This window comes from Cervus canadensis, chromosome X, assembly GCF_019320065.1.
Source record: "Cervus canadensis isolate Bull #8, Minnesota chromosome X, ASM1932006v1, whole genome shotgun sequence".
Taxonomy (NCBI): domain Eukaryota; kingdom Metazoa; phylum Chordata; class Mammalia; order Artiodactyla; family Cervidae; genus Cervus; species Cervus canadensis.
Genome location: NC_057419.1, coordinates 29,784,651 through 29,790,990, shown reverse-complemented (window position 1 = coordinate 29,790,990; position 6,340 = coordinate 29,784,651). Strand labels below are relative to the sequence as shown.

Below are 6,340 nucleotides of genomic sequence, written 5' to 3'. Positions count from 1 at the left end.
TTTTTTTTTTTTGGTGTTCCTTTAACTGGACTTCCCAAATCAAATTATAATGTTGACTAAAAAGATGCACAACTTGAGAGTTGCGAGTTAAGTTTTATTTGGGGCAAAATGAGGACTGCACCCTGGGAGGCAGCACCTCAGATAGCTCCGAGAGACTGTTCCAAAGTGGCAGTGGGGGAAAGTCAATATATAAGGTTTTGGTGAAGGGAGAGTTCAATACCATTAAGCATTCATGTTACAAAAAATTTGTTGCTAGTCATGAGGACCTGACGTCATCATGATGGGATTTAGTGCTTTTCTAGATATAAAGAGATACAAGGATTGGGATCATAAAATATTTTCCTAAAACATCTATCTAAAGACCTGTCCCACCAGATTGCCTGGTGCACAGAGTACCTTACCACCCTGAATTCCCTCAGGGGGTGTTGAAGGTCACCAGCTTTGTGGAATGGACTTTGATAGTGGGGAATTGTTGCAGTTGTTCAGTCGCAAAGTATGTAGTTTGAGAAGACAAAGATTGACAGAATGGATACAAAAACAAAACCCCTGTATATGGTGCCTACAAGAGACCCACCTCAAACTTAGGGAAATATACATATTGAAAATGAGGAGGTATTGAAAGCATTCCCCCTAAAATCAGGAACAAGACAAGGGTTCCCACTCTCACCACTACTATTAAACATAGTTTTGGAAGTTTTAGCCACAGCAATCAGAGCAGAAAAAGAAGTAAAAGGAATCCAGATAGGAAAAGAAGAAGTGAAACTCTCACTGTTTGCAGATGACATGATCCTCTACATAGAAAACCCTAAAGACTCTACCAGAAAATTACTAGAGCTAATCAATGAATATAGTAAAGTTGCAGGATGTAAAATTAACACACAGAAATCCTTGCATTCCTATACACTAACAATGAGAAAACAGAAAGAGAAAATAAGGAAACAATGCCATTCACCCACTGCACAAAATAATTAAAATACTTAGGAGTATATCTACCTACTAAGATAAAGGACCTATACAATAGAACTAATAAAACACTGATGAAAAGAAATCAAAGAGGACACAAACAGATGGAGAAACATACTGTGTTCATGGACTGGAAGAATCAATATTGTCAAAATGGCTATTCTACCCAAAGCAATCTATAGATTCAATGCAATCCCTATCAAGCTACCAACGGTATTTTTCACAGAACTAGACCAAAGAATTTCACAATTTGTATGGAAATACAAAAAACCTCGAATAGCCAAAGTAATCCTGAGAAAGAAGAATGGAACTGGAGGAATCAACCTGCCTGACTTCAGACTCTACTACAAAGCCACAGTCATCAAGACAGTATGGTACTGGCACAAAGACAGAAATATAGATCAATGGAACAGAATTGAAAGCCCAGAGATAAATCCACGTACCTATGGACACCTTATCTTTGACAAAGGAGGCAAGGATATACAATGGAAAAAAGACAACCTCTTTAACAAGTGGTGCTGGGAAAACTGGTCAATCACTTGCAAAAGAATGAAACTAGAACACTTTCTAACACCATACACAAAAATAAACTCAAAATGGATTAAAGATCTAAATGTAAGACCAGAGACTATAAAACTCCTAGAGAAGAACATAGGCAAAACACTCTCCGACATAAATCACAGCAAGATCCTCTATGACCCACCTCCCAGAATATTGGAAATAAACGCAAAACTAAACAAATGGGACCTAATGAAACTTAAAAGCTTTTGCACTACAAAGGAAACTATAAGTAAGGTGAAAAGACAGCCCTCAGATTGGGAGAAAATAATAGCAAATGAAGAAACAGACAAAGGATTAATCTCAAAAATATACAAGCAACTGCTGCAGCTCAATTCCAGAAAAATAAATGACCCAATCAAAAAATGGGCCAAAGAACTAAACAGACATTTCTCCAAAGAAGACTTACAGATGGCTAACAAACACATGAAAAGATGCTCAACATCACTCATTATCAGAGAAATGCAAATCAAAACCACAATGAGGTACCATTACTCGCCAGTCAGGATGGCTGCTATCCAAAAGTCTACAAGCAATAAATGCTGGAGAGGGTGTGGAGAAAAGGGAACCCTCTTACACTGTTGGTGGGAATGCAAACTAGTACAGCCACTATGGAGAACAGTGTGGAGATTCCTTAAAAAACTGGAAATAGAACTGCCATATGACCCAGCAATCCCACTTCTGGGCATACACACTGAGGAAACCAGATCCTGAAAGAGACACGTGCACCCCAATGTTCATCGCAGCACTGTTTATAATAGCCAGGACATGGAAGCAACCTAGATGCCCATCAGCAGATGAATGGATAAGGAAGCTGTGGTACATATACACCATGGAATATTACTCAGCCATTAAAAGAATTCATTTGAATCAGTCCTAATGAGATGGATGAAACTGGAGCCCCTTATACAGAGTGAAGTAAGCCAGAAAGATAAAGAACATTACAGCATACTAACACATATATATGGAATTTAGAAAGATGGTAACGATAACCCTATATGCAAAACAGGAAAAAGAGACACAGAAATACAGAACAGACTATTGAACTCTGTGGGAGAATGTGAGGGTGGGATATTTCAAAAGAACAGCATGTATACTATCTATGGTGAAACAGATCCCCAGCCCAGGTGGGATGCATGAGACAAGTGCTCGGGCCTGGTGCACTGGGAAGACCCAGAGGAATCGGGTGGAGAGGGAGGTGGGAGGGGGGATCGGGATGGGGAATACGTGTAAATCTATGGCTGAATCATATCAATGTATGACAAAACCCACTGAAATGTTGTAAAGTAATTAGCCTCCAACTAATAAAAAATAAAAAAAAAAAAGAAATAAGAAATTTGTAATTGTGTTTGAGGTGGAGGAAGAATAAAAGGCACAGAAAGACATAAAAATAGGGAGTAGAAGGGCATAAATCTAAACCTTGTTTTCTTTATCACCTTGATGGTTCTTTTTGTGGAATCAGGAGTCTGCCTCTTTATAAAACAATGAGAATACTTATCCCTCACGTTTATGTAGCACTTAATTTATAAATCCTTTCCATACCTTTGCTTTCATTTGAAAGCCATGATTCTATAAAGTATGCAGGGTTGGCATAATTATCTCTGTAGATGAAGAAACTGACATACAAAAATAATAAATCCCACAGTTCTAACCTAATTCTTTTTTAAGATTCATTTCCTTATTTATTTGGCTGCACTGAGTCTTAGTTGTGGCATACAGGATCTTTAGTTTCTGCATGCAGACTCTTAGGTGTGGCATGTGAGATCTAATTCCCTGGTCAGGGATCCAACCCAGGTGTCCTGCATTGGGAGTGCAGAGCCTTAGCTGCCAGACCACCAGGGAAGCCCATAAACTAATTCTTTAGATTTTGGTCTGATTTTTGTAAATCCCTTGACATGTTTATTATAATTTTAATTCCATACAGACAGGAAAAAAGTGAGTTAAAAGATTGGTAGGAAAGAAACACTAAATTTGATTTTTTTCTCTCAGCCTTACCAATAAATTATAACTGGGAAGCAGGAGAGAAAGCATAAATATGACATATGGTATTACCTGAAAGCATACCATTCCTTAGATGCTGTCAACAGTAGGTAGGTTTCATGCTTTCTTGGGAATTTATACAAAATATTCTTATAGTTCCATTTTCATAGCACTTGCATGCCTGATTTATCTTCAGTTGGCTCTGAGGAGAATATTTAAAAAAAATAAAATGAAAGGTAATTCATGTTTCATGAATTCTGATATCCCACATGTGAGCATGAAAGTGTCAGCACTTAGGGGAAAGCTAGGGAAACATGCAAACCTGTACAGCTGAAGAAGGGTTCAGGATGGAAGGATAATATTTGATAAGCAATTCACAGCCATAGAGAGGAGCAAAAGGAACATGTTTAAATGTTGAAAATAGTGACACATAAGAAATCATACCCAAATGCCTCTTGGGACTTTTTCTCTAATAAAGCTTTATAAAGAAAGACCATGCAGAAAAAGAATAATGTTTATCAATTTCCAGGAGATAAGTGAAATGCTCCTGTCTCAGGAGGGAGTTGAGCAAATTAACAGTTAATACCACTAAACAAAATTATACAGTATTCTTAAGACAATATTGACCCTAGAATTTCCCATATGCTGAGAAAATTTACATTCCAAAAGCTCCTATAGATGCAGGAAGCAATGATCACCAGTTTGAGACTTGTGAATATATTCTAAATGTGATAATATTGGAATGGAAAGAAATAAAAGAAAGTGTATATCTTTAGATTTACTAAACTAATTCTTAGGGATTCAAGAAGAGACTTCAGACAACTTCTCAATCCAGCTTTCCCCATATCCCACTATTTGAGGAAATGTATTCAAACTGCACCACCATTGTCTCTCAAAGTGGTGGATATTCCAAATTTATTATTATGCAAAAAAATAATCTGTTGATTAAGCACCTACTATTGACAGAGTCCTGTGTTGATTTAGCAATAATGCAACATGAAGTATCCCTCATACTTGTTTTCATGCCTAAGGCCTAGAATGGGAGACTAAATTTTAAAAGAAGTGCTGCTATATCAAACTGTCTAAAACATTCAGACAAAACACTACAGAACAAAGTATTACTTAAATGCACTGACAGCTCCAAAGAAAACAGCATTATTATGTCATATAGAAAGTGTAATTGCATCAGCAAAATTAAAGCTCTAGTAGCAAAAGTAATTTAAACAAGATAACTTACAGCAGGAGCCATCATGGTCATGGGCCTATGTGCAGGAGAAAAACACCTTGAGTAAATTTTACAGTGTAATATTTAGTTATTAGCAAAGGCCTCCAGAGGTGTTTATACCGGGTACTTATTTGCACTGGAGAGAGCTGTTAAAAAAAGTTTTAGGGGGTATGTACTAGCAGAAATGGTGAGACTCACAGAGATATGCTTCATTGTTATCATTATTTATAATTTTGGCTGTACTTTTCTTTTTTGTGGTGCACATGTTCTTTTATGGAGCAAAGACTTATCTTTGTGGAGCATGGACTTCTCTTGCTGCTGAGCACAGGCTCTAGAGCATGTGGTCTCTCTAGTCAAGTCATTTGGGCTTAGTTGCCCTGCAGCATGTGTGATACTAGTTACCTGACAAGGAATCAAACCCACAATCCCTGCATTGGAAAGTAGATTCTTAACCACTGGACCACATAACTTTTATCCTTTATGATCTGAAGGAAAAATATATTTCTGGGAAATTGACAATCTGTCACCAAGTCTTCATGATATGTCTTTGGTAGCTTCTGCCATGTCTGTCTTTTCTTCTCTGCAGTAGGAATAGAAATTCAGGGCTTCTTCAACTTTGAATCAGAACACGATAGTGAAAGTGAAAGTGAAAGTCACTCAGTCGTGCCCGACTCTTTGGGACCCCATGGACTATACAGTCCATGGAATTCTCCAGGTTCCCAGGCCAGAATACTGGAGTGGGTAGCTTTTCCACTCTCCAGGGGATCTTCCTAACTCAGGGATCGAACTGGGATCTCCTGCATTGCAGGCAGATTCTTTACCACTTGAGCTATCAAGGAAACCAGAACACTATAACAAGCTATCACCTAGCTTTTCTCCATTCTGTCTTCTCTTGATCTCATCATTTTCAACATTTTCAACTCAGAGATTTAATTGCTCCTCCCTAATTAGTGGAGAAAATAAAATTGAACATAAGTTGAAATCAGGAACAATTGTTAGTCTTACCTTTTTAGTATTATCTCCCACAAATATAAATATACAACCCTGTTGCATAGTTTTTCACATTCTACTGGAAACTATCTTTTCTTTGAATTAGCACTGTTCAGAAGCACCAACTTCATCTTATGACTTCTGCTTGCTTGTTTCCACTGTTGGCCCCTCATTATCATTCCCTATTTGTGGACATCAAGTCTTTCATTTTTACTTCAAAGAGGCAATTTGAAGACTTCAGACAGAAAGTTTTCTTCCATACATTTAATAGTAAAGTGCAGAGTAATGCACATTAATAATAATGTATACCTAGTTTGCATTGCCACCAACAGTGTAACTTGTATATTACCATATGTGAAATAGATTGCAATCCAGGTTTGATGCATGAGACAGGGCGCTCAGGGCCAGTGCACTGGGATAATCCTGAGGAATGGTATGGGGAGGAAGATGGGAGGGGAGTTCAGGATGGGGGACACATGTTACACCCATGGCTGATTCATGTCAATATATGGCAAAAACCACTACAATATTGTAAAGTAATTAGCCTCCAATTAAAATAAATAAATTAGTTTTAAAATGGGTTTTTAAAAAATAATAGTAGGCTATAAAAATGAAAGTTAAGAG

The 6,340-nt window shown here is 37.5% G+C and overlaps 1 long non-coding RNA gene across 1 annotated transcript in view; it reads left to right on the top strand.

Annotated features, from left to right (window-relative positions):
• LOC122435256 overlaps window positions 1-1,685 on the top strand; it is a 10,720-nt gene extending 9,035 nt beyond the window's left edge. The window contains exons 3-4 of the long non-coding RNA XR_006267623.1: window positions 88-91; window positions 1,651-1,685. This is a non-coding gene — a long non-coding RNA (uncharacterized LOC122435256). The remainder of the gene's footprint in view (window positions 1-87; window positions 92-1,650) is intronic.
• The last annotated feature ends 4,655 nt before the right edge of the window (window positions 1,686-6,340 follow it).